The sequence below is a fragment of the Hakea prostrata genome, chromosome 3 (assembly GCF_041222555.1).
Source record: "Hakea prostrata isolate BN-2017 chromosome 3, UWA_Hpros_2, whole genome shotgun sequence".
Taxonomy (NCBI): Eukaryota; Viridiplantae; Streptophyta; class Magnoliopsida; order Proteales; family Proteaceae; genus Hakea; species Hakea prostrata.
Window position 1 is genome coordinate 47,928,776 of NC_142602.1, and position 12,220 is coordinate 47,940,995.

Here is a 12,220-nt window from a genome sequence, read left to right on the forward strand (position 1 = left end):
ATGAGCGTTTATTAGAATTTCTGATCATGAACAAGCTGACAAATATTGCAGAGTTGACGACTCGCTATAACCAATATGCAAATATGAAAGACATTCTTCAGGCGAGAAAAGAAACTGATGGCAATGGAGGTAAAAGGAAAGAGGATGGAGTCATGAGATCTAATCAGAGGCATCAGAGAGATCGGAGGAATTGCAGGAATTTTTCAAGAAATGGTCCTGATCGTCAATTCATAAGGGATATTCCAAGACCATTCCAGGAAAATTATACTCCTCTCAATACTAGAAGGTCGGAAATTCTGATGCGAATTCAATATCAGGGATTTATGAAGTGGCCATTACTAATGATAGCAAAGGCAGATGAGAGGAATCCGAATAGATTTTGTAGATATCATAGAGATCATGGTCATGATACTGATGATTGTAGAATTTTGAAAAATGAAATTGAACGATTAATCAGTCAGGGAAGATTGGATTGATTTGTTCAAAGTAGAAACGGAGGTAACAGATGGAATGTTGCTGATCAGCCAAGAAGATGGAATAACCAAACACCAGCAAGGGAAGATCAGCCGAAGGGAGATTTTCAATATAACTCTCCAGATGAAAATGCTAAACAACAGGAAAATCAGCAAGTTCAACAGAAGCAGTCTCCTATCATGACCATCTTGGGGAGTTTAGATTTGAATTCAATTTCAAAGTCTAAGGCACATGCCAGGTATGTAAGTGCTGTTGAATCTGATGTTATTCCTAGAAGAATCAAAATGATGAAAGAGATAGTTTTCACAGAGGAGGTGTCACATCCTCCCAGCCGGTACCCTAACTGGCATACCCGAGAGTGTGATCCACAGCCCCAAAGATCAAGTAATGAGGAAATCATCCTCCCACATATACAAGTACATAATCATAAACAGGAAATAATCAGGGTTTAAAATATTATAAACAAAAGATTAAAGTCAAGAAATGAATAATCAATATAATCAGAGTGCAAAATGATACCAGATGTAATCACATCAAAAGAAGTAGAGTGAGGCGGAAACTCACTCCACAAAATACAGCGGAACGCAGAATGTAAGTCTAAAAGAAATCATATCTAAAACAATGGAACTAAGAGAAAATTCTAACATCAGGGTTTTCTATTCTATAAATAACGTCTTCAAAATAGTGGACTTCATCAATCCATTTGAGACGTTCCACGTATACGTTGTCTTTAATCGTAGTACGCATCTTGATCAAATGAGGGATCATCAAAGTAATCTTGATGGTTGCCAACACCTTGCGTGTATTACGCTTCATCGGCTTGCGCTTCATCGAACTATTCTCCATAGAATTCAGTACCTGCTGTAAAACCCAGCCCTAACCTTGACCCGGAAACCTTGTTATTTGCAGGTCCGATGACCTGAAGTAAAGTAAGAAGTCAGCTTTGGGCCATCCCAGTGGAGGACTTGGTGTCTGGCTTTGAATCCATGAAAGTTGATGATGAAGTTCTATTTATGGAAACTGAATCTTGATGAAGATCGGATTAGTTGATGGACTTGGAGTGCTCTCTATCTTGGTTTGAAGGCATTTCTACCTATTAGGAAAGTCATTTGACATGTGTGCAAAACCCCTTTAGGATTGAATTTGATCTGGGTCTTCAATTCCCTGTTTTGGATTTGCTGTCAGCATTGGTCGACTGGACCAGTCGACCAATCCACTCGACCAATGAGTGTTGTCTTTGGCAATTAGGTTTTTCTTGCTCTATTTAAGTCCAATCTCGAGTCCACTTCGTATTTGCTGCCTCCAAACTCTTTGGAACGAACCAAAGACCTCTGCAAGTCATCTCCCTTGCATCCTTGGTGATTTTCTTGACGGATCTTCGTCGAAACTCTTCCTTTTCATCAAAAGGCATGTCTACACTCTCTTCTTCTCCTCTATCTCTTATTTTCTTTCCTTTTTGAGTTGGGACAGTAGAGGAGATGCTGCATTCTCTGTTGCAAACATCTCTGGACTTGTCTCTCATGATCATCCTAAGGATTAGAGGCTAGAACAATGATCTTAACCATGATCATTGCAAGCTTTTGAAGGAATCATGATCAAACCATGATCTAATCTTTGTTAAACTTCTGATTTGAATTCTGATCTCCTTGGATCTTCTATATTGATCATGTTAGTAGTTAATTACTGTGTTTTCTTTCCATGATCCATGATCTATCAATCTCTAGTTGTTCTCTTCTACCATACTATGTGTTCTTCATGAATCATGGTAGTTACATATATGGTAGGTTTTGTTTCCTTATTTAGATTTATGTTTTTAAGCCTATTTCCTTGAAGATCTAAGTATGTTTTCATGATACCTTTACCTGAAGCAATGATCCATCCTCCTATTGTTCTTGTCTTTGATTTCTATTTCGAATTCATCAAGATCCATGGTTGATCTAATTATGGTAACTTTTTGTTTCCTAATTTGGATCTTGATGTCTTGTTTGGATTAATGTTTTGAGGTCCCCTATATGTTAGAATACTACTGATGTAGTTTACCCCTTGATTAGTACCCTTTTGAACCACCAAATTCGGATTTCATATCTTAAAACTCTGTTTTTTGTAGGCTACTGTCTGCATTGGTCGACTGATTGGTCGACTGGACCAGTCGACCAATCCACTCGACCAATGAGTACAGCAACTCCAGAATTGGTCTGTGTTGGTTGTTTTGGTATCTTTTCTCTTAGGGATCTTTCCTAATATGTTGTATACACTTGTTTAGGACCTTCTTCTAGAGTTTGCCAAGATCTTACTTGATTTCTTAGGATTCCTTTGCGAGTTATAAAAGGTAAGGATGGTTATTTCCTTAATTACATAGATAGCATGAATCTAGTTTCTATATTTGAATATCATTGATATGTTTCCTTAATTAGATTCTAACAATGATATACTACTGTTGCATAACCTTGATTACAGTAGCATTGCTTAATCATATTGAATTGACTCATGTATGATTTACTTACCAATTATATACAAAGTGATTGTAATTATTGATTTCTTTCCATATATGAAGTTACCATATATGTGATGATCTGAATTGATGCATGTGTATGCTTAAGTATGGTTTGGAAAGGAGAGGTGTCCTTTTGACACTTCTGTCCTTGGACTACTATGGGAATATTATGGGATGTTTCCGGAGATGCCCTCTGGACACCTTCCTAAACTGTTGGATGACATATCTAGGACTGTCTAGTAGTGTTTGGCTAGGATGTCCTGTTATGTTAGACCCTAATCGGAGGGGTATTGAAATCGAACGACCCGTGGTAGCAATGGGGATTTATGGGCGCTCAAGACCGGTAACCAACCCGTGAGAGGACAGGAATCACATTGTGGGGGCCATTTATTGGTAGGGTTGCATATGGTTAGACTTGGGCTCACGGGCGCTTAAGACCGGTAACCAACCCGTGAGAGGACGTGAGAGCTTCCCGTTTACCATATGTGGATGATCAATAGGGTTGATGAGTCCGTAGTCAGGGACTATGAGGACTCTAGTGTGAAGGATACCGGAAAGGATCGTCAGGGACGAGGAATGGACGTATCTGGATCTGACTTGATGTAACTAAGTAGAAGACTTGCATTTGGCTAGGTTTTACCCTGACATGCGCCGGTACTTAGACCAATGGTGATGTGAGAGAGTGGTGACTTAACCCCCAGCCATGGAATGTCCCGAGGGATGCCGGACCCATTACCAACTGATGATGAGTGATTGAGACCTTCCTAAAGAAGTACGGTGCTATGACTTAAAGCATGTCTGCCAATAGAGACCAGCATACATAGAGTTAGATTCATTCATTCATTGCTTGTCTCATATCATAATGCATTTATGTTGGTTCTGAAATCCTGCCATTTATGTTATTATGGATTTAACTGCCTTACTGAGTTTCTTTGAAACTCATTCCTTTATTGTACAATGTTTGTTAGACTATTCTGCAGGTACTGAGTACTATGACGGTTCCTATGAAGAAGCGCAAGGCGAAGAGGCATATCTCCAGGAAGGTGATTGCGGTTACCACAATTACACTGAAGATCCCGCGAGTGGTTATGCTCCGTACGATGCTTAGTCCGACCATTGAGTGGAAGCGTCCTTGTGCCATTTATGAGATTTACACTTATAAGGATGTTGTCTATAAAGTGGAGAACAATTTAGTTACCCAATGTACTTGCTACTGGGATTAGATTTTGTCTAGTTTATTGTCTTTTAGAGCTACTTTTCCGCTGGTTGTAGAGTGGGATTTTTGCCTCACTTTACTTATCTGTCTGACACTCTGATTATATCTAGTATTCTGATTTATTTATGATTCATTCTTTCCTTATTGGATCTATGGTTTATCTTCCGCACTTTTATTATGATTGTTCATGATTATGTTATTGTTTATGTGGGAGGTTGATTACTCGATACCTGATCTTCAGGCTGTGGATCACACTCTCGGGTATGCCAGATAGGGTACCGGCTGGGAGGATGTGACACCTGCAGAATAGTCTAACAATGTACAAAAGGAATGAGTTTCGAAGAAACTCAGTAAGGCAAGTTAATCCATAACAACATAAACAACATGTGGCAAAACATAACAAGATGCAATACAATATGAAACAGATAATGTATGAATACATCTAACTCTATGTATGCTGGTCTCTATGGCAGACATGCTTTAAGTCATAGCACCGTACTTCTTTGGGTAGGTTCGCTCACACCCTCAACCATTTAAGATATCTTGGGCAGCCGGTTGGTAATGGGTCATGCATCCCTCTCGGACAAACCATGGTAGGGGGTTAAGTCAACACACTCTCTCACAACCATTTGGCATAAGTACCGGCGCATGTCAGGGAAAAGCCTAGCCCAATGCAAGTCATCTAGTCATTTACATCAAGTCAGGTCCAGATACTTCCATTCCTCCCCTCTCGGGATCCTTTCCGGTATCCTTTCCACTAGAGTCAGCGTATCCGACTCTCTCGAATACAGACTCATCAACCCTATTGGTTATCCACATATGGTAAACGGGAAGCTCTCATGTCCTCTCACGGATATAACTCACCGGTCTCAAGCGCCCATGAGCCCAAGTCTAGCCATATGCAACCTTCCAATAAATGGCCCCCACAATGTGATTCCCGTCCTCTCACGGATATAACTCACCGGTCTTGAGCGCCCGTGAATCCCCATTGCTACCACGGGTTGTTCGGTCTCAATACCCTTCCGAATCGGGTCTGATATAACAGGGGTATAACCTAGCCAAACACTGCTAGACATCCCTAGGTATGACAACCAATGATTCGAGAAAGCGTCGATGGGCAACCCCGGAAACATCCCATACTATTTCCGATAATGTCCAAGGATAGAAGTGTCAAAAGGACACCTCCCAATCCCAAACCAAACTTAATCAAACACATTCTCAGATCAGTCATGACATACACAACCAGTAGTTCTTCATATAAAAGAGAATGTATAAGTAAAATCAGATTAAGCAGTAATAAGTAATTCATATAACATGAATAATAAAAAAAATGATATAAACAAGTGCTACTGTTCTCACAGTAGGAGATCAGAATTAAAGTACAACAATAGTAGGTAATCTCATAGTTTCACAAAGTAGAAACCAGAGAACAAGTAATCTATGCAGTTAAGGAATAACTGTCCTTACCTTCTAATTCGCAAAGGAACTTAGAGAATCAAGTAAGACCTTGACTAAACCTGAGAAAAGAGTCTTAAACAAGTGTATACTATGAGTTAGGAAAGATACATGGAAGGAAAGATTACAATTCAATCAAAACAGACCAAGAATGGGGTTGCTGTACCCATTGGTCGACTGATTGGTCTACTGCCCCAGTCGACCAATGAGTCGACCAACAGAGACAGTAGCCTAAAAAAATAGAATTTTTAGAATATGAATCCGAATTTGGTGGTTCAAAAGGGTACAAAATAAGGGGGAAATTTTAATGAAAACATCTAAGTCTATAGAGGACAACAAACCATTAATCAAATCAAGTTTCCAGGTCACAACTCAGGAATCAGAAAGTTAACCTAATTAGGTTAAACATAGATTATGACGGAAAAATATAACATGATCAAGGGTAAGGAGATAAAATTAATAAGTTACAATTCTAGTAATAAAAATAAAGTGAGAGTCTTCTAACATGATCAAAGTAGGGGTTCTTGATCTTACCCAAGAAATTAGGATTTCACCCTGATATGGAGAGTTTATGATCAGACCGGGTTCATACCTGGTCCGACCCTCGACCCCGGTCGAGACGGAGAAAACCGAATCGCTCCCGAGCGAACCGGATCCAGAAGATGGCTTGCTGAAGAAGAAAGCTTATTCGGCTACAAGCGTGCCCTAATCTTACTTATGGATTAGGGTAATCACCCTGATGATGGCAGACTCAAACTGACGGCTGCGGATAATCATTATCAAAGGGATAACTATCGCATAACCTGACGGTTATTTCAGGAGTCCTCTACTAGCCCAAACTAGTAGAAGTCTATCGCTCAACGGATCTCACTGATGAAATCCAACGACTACCCGAAGAAGGCTCAAGTGCATCCAACAAAGGAGATTCGAAGGTACACTCTATATAAACCTCACTACCATACAAGGTGAGGGACGGATCAATCGATCAAAAAGAATACTATCTGAGACTCAGGTTCAGATACATACAGATAGACCTAGACTATCAGCGATCTGCTATCTAGATCACCTTTCCCGTTTCTTCATTCATTAGCTCTGTGCTTCTAGCAGAGCCGTTTGTGATTAAGTTCATCAACTGACTTAGCCTTCGGAGGTGGACTCCCGACCCCAGCGGTTGGGCCACATCTGACGCTTTCGTTTTGCAGGACATCACGTGGAGATCCAAGGGTTGAGCAGATTTTGGACGCATCATTTGGCGCCGTCTGTGGGAAAGACTTGAAAAGCCATGGTGACTAGATCAGCAGACGCTGCACAAAGCAATTCCAGTGTTCAGATACCTGGAGTGAATAATCCAGATATTCCCCAGGAAAGCCAAAATCCTATCGAAGTGGATGATGGCCAGGGGGGACGTAATCCTCCTCTTGATACAATCCAAGATCAATTGGATCAGGTAAAGATTCAACTCTTGGAGGTGAGCCAAGCACTCCGCGTGCTCACCAGACGAGTGGTTTTACCACAAGAGCCTGATCAACGCGATTCAGGGAGACGTGCATTGCCACGTGACCAGAGAATGGCTGAAGACCGAAATGTTGATCAGAATTTCCGTGAAGGAGACCGAGGACTTCGAAGGATTGATGATCAACCGAGGCGAGGCGATCGGTTCGACAGACCGCAAGAGAGTACAACTGATTCAAATACAAGGTTGGATACAGGGGTAAGAACTCACTCACCCACTGGTCGAAGAACCGTTCGTGATGATCGAGCAGTTCGTGACGAGAGGAATGTTCGTGAAGGACGGGCTGTTCGTGATGATCGAGTAGCGCGGGATGATCGTGTTAATCGAGGTCGTGATCATATTGCTGAAGATCACCCGACCCAGATTGCTCAAGAATTGGCCAACATCAATGAGAAGTTAGGCCAGTTGGCTAAGGGAAGAATAACTGAGGATATTTACTCAGTCATTCGGAAAACTCCTTTCGCTGAACCAATTGCGGGATATCGGTTTCCCCATAACTTCCGTTTGCCTACCTTCTCAAAATTCGATGGCTCCGGAGATCCAACAACTCACATCGGCTATTACCAACTGTCACGTCCTCCCAGCCGGTACCCTATCTGGCATACCCGAGAGTGTGATCCACAGCCCGAAGATCAGGTATCGAGTGATCAACCTCCCACATAAACAATAACATAATCATGAACAATCATAATAAAAGTGCGGAAGATAAACCATAGATCCAATAAAGAAAGAATGAATCCCAAATGAATCAGAATGATAGATATAATCAGAGTATCAAACAGATAAGTAAAGTGAGGCAAAAATCCCACTCTACAACCAGCGGAAAAGTAGCTCTAAAAAGAATAAACTAGACAAAATCTAATCCCAGTAGCAAGTACATTGGGTAACTAAATTGTTCTCCACTTTATAGACAACATCCTTATAAGTGTAAATCTCATAAATGGCACAAGGACGCTTCCACTCAATGGTCGGACTAAGCATCGTACGGAGCATAACCACTCGCGGGATCTTCAGTGTAATTGTGGTAACCGCAATCACCTTCCTGGAGATATGCCTCTTCGCCTTGCGCTTCTTCATAGGGACCGTCATAGTACTCAGTACCTGCAGGATAGTCTAACAAACATTGTACAATAAAGGAATGAGTTTCAAAGAAACTCAGTAAGGCAGTTAAAAATCCATAACAACATAAATGGCAGGATTCCAGAACAAACATAAATGCAATATGATATGAGACAAGCAATGAATGAATGAAACTAACTCTATATATGCTGGTCTCTATTGGCAGACATGCTTTAAGTCATAGCACCGTACTTCTTTAGGAAAGTCCACTCACATCCTCAACCATTTAAGATATCTTGGATTCTCTCACGGATCATTTCACCGGTCTTGAGCAGCCGATTGGTAATGGGTCCTTCATCCCTCAGGACAAACCTTGGCAGGGGGTTAAGTCAACACACTCTCTCACAACCATTTGGTATAAGTACTGGCGCATGTCAGGGTAAAACCTAGCCAAATGCAAGTCTTCTACTAAGTTACATCAAGTCAGATCCAGATACGTCCATTCCTCGTCCCCGACGATCCTTTCCGGTATCCTTCACACTAGAGTCCTCATAGTCCCTGACTACGGACTCATCAACCCTATTGGTTATCCACATATGGTAAACGGGAAGCTCTCACGTCCTCTCACGGGTTGGTTACCGGTCTTAAGCGCCCGTGAGCCCAAGTCTATCCATATGCAACCCTACCAATAAATGGCCCCCACAATGTGATTCCTGTCCTCTCACGGGTTGGTTACCGGTCTTGAGCGCCCATGAATCCCCATTGCTACCACGGGTCGTTCGGTCTCAATACCCCTCCGATTAGGGTCTGACATAACAGGACATCCTAGCCAAACACTACTAGACAATCCTAGATATGTCATCCAACAGTTTAGGAAGGTGTCCAGAGGGCATCTCCGGAAACATCCCATAATATTCCCGTAGTAGTCCAAGGACAGAAGTGTCAAAAGGACACCTCTCCTTTCCAAACCATACTTAAGCATACACATGCATCAATTCATATCATCACATATATGGTAACTTCATATATGGAAAGAAATCAATAATTACAATCAACTTGTATATAATTGGTAAGTAAATCATTCATGAATCAATTAATCATCACCATGTAATGCTACTGTAATCAAAGTTATACAACAGTAGTATATCATTGTAAGAATCTAATTTAGGAAACATGTCAATGATATTCAAATATAGAAACTAGATTCATGCTATCTATGTAATTAAGGAAATAACCATCCTTACCTTTTATAACTCGCAAAGGAATCCTAAGAAATCAAGTAAGATCTTGGCAAACTTGAGAAGAAGGTCCTAAACAAGTATATACAACATATTAGGAAAGATCCCTAACAGAAAAGATACCAAAACATCCAACACAGACCAATTCTGGAGTTGCTGTACCCATTGGTCGAGTGGATTGGTCGATGGTCCAACGACCAATCACGACCAATGCAGATAGAGAGCCTAAAAAAAAACTAGTTTTAAGATATGAAATCCGAATTTGGTGGTTCAAAAGGGTACTAATCAAGGGGTAAACTACATCAGTAGTATTCTAACATATAGGGGACCTCAAAACACCAATCAAATCAAGACATCAAGATCCAAATTAGGAAACAAAAAGTTACCATAATTAGATCAACCATGGATCTTGATGAATTCGAAATAGAAATCAAAGACAAGAACAATAGGAGGATGGATCATTGCTTCAGGTAAAGGTATCATGAAAACATACTTAGATCTTCAAGGAAAAAGGCTTAGAAGCATAAATCTAAATAAGGAAATAAAACCTACCATATATGTAACTACCATGCTTCATGAAGAACACATAGTATGGTAGAAGAGAACAATTAGAGATTGATAGATCATGGATCATGGAAAGAAAACACAAGAATTAACTACTAACATGATCAATATAGAAGATCCAAAGAGATCAGAATTCAAATCAGAAGTTTAACAAGATTAGATCATGGTTTGATCATGATTCCTTCAAAAGCTTGCAATGATCATGGTTAAGATCATTGTTCTAGCCTCAAATCCTTAGGATGATCATGAGAACATGTTCAGAGATGTTTGCAACAGAGAATGCAGCATCTCTTCTACTGTCTCAACTCAAAAAGGAAAGAAAAACAAAGATGGAGGAGAAGAAGAGAGAGTAGACATACCTTTTGATGCAAAAGGAAGAGTTTCGACGAAGATCCGTCAAGAAAACACCAAGGATGCAAGGGAGATGACTTGCAGAGGTCTTTGGTCTGCTCCAGAGTTTTGGAGGCAGCAAATACGAAGTGGACTCGAGATTGGACTTAAATAGAGCAAGAAAAACCTAATTGCCAAAGACAACACTCATTGGTCGAGTGGATTGGTCGACTGGCCCAACGACCAATCAGCGACCAATGCCGACAAAGAAGTCCAAAACAGGGAATTGAAGGCCCGGATCAAATCCAATCCTAAAGGGGTTTTGCACACAAGTCAAGTGACTTACCTAATAGGTAGAAATGCCTTCAAACCAAGATAGAGAGCACTCCAAGTCCATCAACTAATCCGATCTTCATCAAGATTCAGTTTCCATAAATAGAACTTCATCATCAACTTTCATGGATTCAAAGCCGACACCAAGTCCTCCACCGGGATGGCCCAAAGCTGACTTCTTACTTTACTCCGGGTCATCGGACCTACAAATAACAAGGTTTCCGGGTCAAGGTTAGGGCTGGGTTTTACATTCTCCCCCCTAAAGAAATTTCGTCCTCGAAATTGAAAGCGTACTGTGCTTCCAAAGAGGTAGGGAAACTTCTCCTTCATGTCTTCTTCCTTCTCCCAAGAAGCTTCTTCAGGGGTATGGTTCTTCCACCGAATCTTCACCAAAGGGATGGTGCGATTCCGCAGCTGCTTGTCCTTCCTATCCAAGATTTCGGCCGGTTCTTCATCGTAGGTCAAATCAGCACTAAGTCCTTCAGGTGCTTGCTGCAAAATGTGTTCCGGATTCTCTATGTATTTTCGGAGCATCGAAATATGAAACACATTGTGAACACCAGCAAGAGGCGGAGGTAATGCTAATCGATACGCAACAGGTCCAACCTTTTCCAAAATCTCGAAAGGTCCAATGTAACGAGGGCTAAGCTTTCCCTTAACATTGAATCTCATCACACCCTTCATTGGTGAAACTTTCGAAAAACTTTCTCTCCAACTTGAAATTCCAAATCGGTCCTTCTCTTATCAAGCATAAGATTTCTGTCTTGACTGGGCAAACTTAATCCTTTCTCTTATCATATCTACCATAGCACTCGTAGCTTCAATCATTTCAGACCTAAGACTTTTCTTTCACCTGCCTCACCAAGACAAAGGTGTCCTACAAGTACTGCCATACAAAGCCTTGAATGGAGCCATGCCTATTGTTGCTTGATAACCGTTGTTATAGGCAAACTCAACCAAAGCTAGGTGTTCATCCCAATTACCACCCATATCCACCACACAAGATCTGAGCATGTCTTCCAATGTCCGAATTGTCCGCTCGCATTGTCCATCGACCGTGGATGATGAGCTGTACTCAAGTTCAATTGGGTTCCCAAGGCCTTCTGCAAACTATTCCAAAACCTTGAGGTGAACCTAGGATCACGATCCGAAACAATACTCAATGGCACACCATGCAGACGAACCACATTATCCACATAAAGCCTTGCTAGCTTATCCAGTAGTATGAGTGATCTTCATAGGAATGAAGTGGGCTGATTTGGTCAACCTATCAACAATCACCCACACAATGGTCATTGCCTTTACTTGTCCGAGGCAAGCTAGTCACAAAGTCCATGGAGATATCCTCCCACTTCCAACTAGGAATAGGAAGAGGCTGAAGTAATCCAGATGGAGGTTGTCGAACGGCTTTCACACGTTGGCAAGTCTCACACTTGGCAACAAAATCATCAACATCCGCCTTCAGACCAATCCACCAAAAATGTTCCTTCAAGTCCTTGTACATCTTGGTGCTTCCCGGTGTATAGTAAAGACCGACCGGTGTG